The following is a 2576-nucleotide window of genomic DNA, read 5'->3' as shown; positions in this document are numbered from 1 at the left end:
CAACATTCAGAAAACGAAGATCATGGCATCCGGTCCCATCACTTCATGGGAAATAGATGGGGAAACAGTGGAAACAGTGTCAGACTTTATTTTTGGGGGCTCCAAAATCACTGCAGATGGTGACTGCAGCCATGAAATTATAAGACACTTACTCCTTGGAAGGAAAGTTATGACCAACCTAGAGAGCATATTCAAAAGCAGAGACATTACTTTGCCAACAAAGGTCCATCTAGTCAAGGCTATGGTTTTTCCTGTGGTCATGTATGGATGTGAGAGTTGGACTACGAAGAAGGCTGAGCGCCGAAGAATTGATGCTTTTGAACTGTGGTGTTGGAGAAGACTCTTGAGAGTCCCTTGGACTGCAAGGAGATCCAACCAGTCCATTCTGAAGGAGATCAGCCCTGGGATTTCTTTGGAAGGAATGATGCTAAAGCTGAAACTCCAGTACTTTGGCCACCTCATGCGAAGATTTGACTTATTGGAAAAGACTCTGATGCTGGGAGGGATTGGGGGCAGGAGGAGAAGGGAACGAGAGAGGATGAGATGACTGGATGGCATCACTGACTCGATGGACGTGAGTCTGAGTGAACTCCGGGAGTTGGTGATGGACAGGGAGGCCTGGTATGCTGCGATTCATGGGGTCGCAAAGAGTCGGACACGACTGAGCGACTGATCTGATCTGATCTGACGTGACTTAGCAGCAGCAACAGATATTATATACCTTCAATAACAAAGGGCACTGGAATTTAAACAAAGAGAACAGAAAGTTCACCCAGATTTGTGAATTTAATATGCCATAAAGATGGCATCTCAAGTCAGTGAAGAAAAGGTAAACTGTTCAATAAATGGTGTTGAGACAACTGGGGAACCATCTGGGAAAAATTAAAGCTGTCACACCTAACACCTTGAAACTGGACAAACTACAAAAGGGTCATGAATTTAAATATAGCAAACTCGACCATAAAATTACTAGGGAAAAAAATAAAACAAAACACAGGTGACTACTTCAGTAATCTTGGGGAGAGGAAGACTTTTATAACTATGATACAAAATCCAGAAACCACGGAGTTAAACTGCATTAAAAAAAAAAATCCACGTGGCAAAACTCAGAAGGAAAATCAATACCAACAACAAACAAACTCATGAATTTGTAGTTCATGAGAAAGAAAATGCCAGTTTCCTTAATTTCACTTATAAATGATCTAAATGGAAAAATAGGTAAAGGATGTGAAGAGATAGAAAAGGAAATAAAATATTTCCAAAACCTACGAGGATTAGGAGGAATGGAAGTTAACTGTAAATCAACTGCACTTCAATTTTTATAAAGAAAGACTTCTCTGGTGATCCAGTGCTTAGGAAAACAGGGGGAGGGGAACGGGGTGGGAGAATGATAGCTTATGGTGAATGGTGTAGGATTCCTGATCTCCAAAGAAGATTTCGCTTTGGGACTAGAGACCAGGCTAGATCACTCAAGAGCTTTTGTATAGCAGAGTTCTATTGAAGTGAAAAAGGGACAGAAAAAGCTTCTGGCATAGGCATCAGAAAAGGGACTGAGAGTGCCCCCCATGCTACTTTTAGCAGCTGTTTCTGTCTGTTAGAAAGCTCTTAATCAGATAAGGGAGACACCTCAAAGCTGAGGGAGTTTCACCAGGCTCCTCTCCCACAATAGGCATTTTTGAGATAGGATGGCAGGAGGTGTGTCATCCCCAGCCATAAAACAATTGATACGAATACTGGTTTGTTAAGCTATTATCAGCCCACGGTTTGAGAAAAGGAGAAAAGTTAGTCTTAGGTGGAACCATTTTGAAGAAAGGCAAATTCCAAAACAAACACATAATTTCATTAACATAGCTTAAGAAAAACCGTTCCATGAGAAAAATGCATTGGTTAGCTTCAGGTTTGAGAAAAGTTAAGTTCAGGTGGAACCAGGTGTTGTCAGAGCAACACAGAATTTTAAGAGACACTTGCAGCCTATTTATTCCGTTTGGAGACCCATGGCCTTCTCGCCTGTTTCCCTCTCAGGAATGGGGTGGGGTGGTGGGATGTCTGTGGACTCCTGAGCTTGGAAGCCTTTTTTGTCCCATTTCCTGTAGGCAAGACTCCAGCCTTCATGCCCTTTCCTAAATTCCAAACAGTGGATTCAAACAGTTGCTAATCAAGGGAGGAGCAGCCATGAAACCACCTCAGTTCAGTTCAGTGGCTCAGTTGTGTCCAACTCTTTGCTACCCAATGGACTGCAGCATGCCAGGCTTCCTTGTCCATCACCAACTCCTGGAGCTTACTCAAACTCATATTCATGGAGGCGGTAATGCCATCCAACCATCTCATCCTCTGTCATCCCCTTCTCCCCCAGCCTTCAATCTTTCCCAGTATCAGGGTATTTTCCAATGAGTCAGTTCTTCGAATCAGGTGGCCAAAGTATTGGAGCTCCAGCTTCAACATCAGTCCTTCCAATGAATATTCAAGACTGATCTCCTTTGGTTTGCCTGGTTGGATCTCCTTGCAGACCAAGGGACTCTCAAGAGTCTTCTCCAACACCACAGTTCAAAAGCATCAATTCTTCAGTACTCAGCTTT

The sequence above is a fragment of the Bison bison genome, unplaced genomic scaffold (genome assembly GCF_000754665.1).
Source record: "Bison bison bison isolate TAMUID 2011002044 unplaced genomic scaffold, Bison_UMD1.0 scf7180017864352, whole genome shotgun sequence".
Classification (NCBI taxonomy): Eukaryota; Metazoa; Chordata; class Mammalia; order Artiodactyla; family Bovidae; genus Bison; species Bison bison.
The sequence above is the reverse complement of the archived record's forward strand: the minus strand, read 5'-3'. Positions refer to the sequence as shown.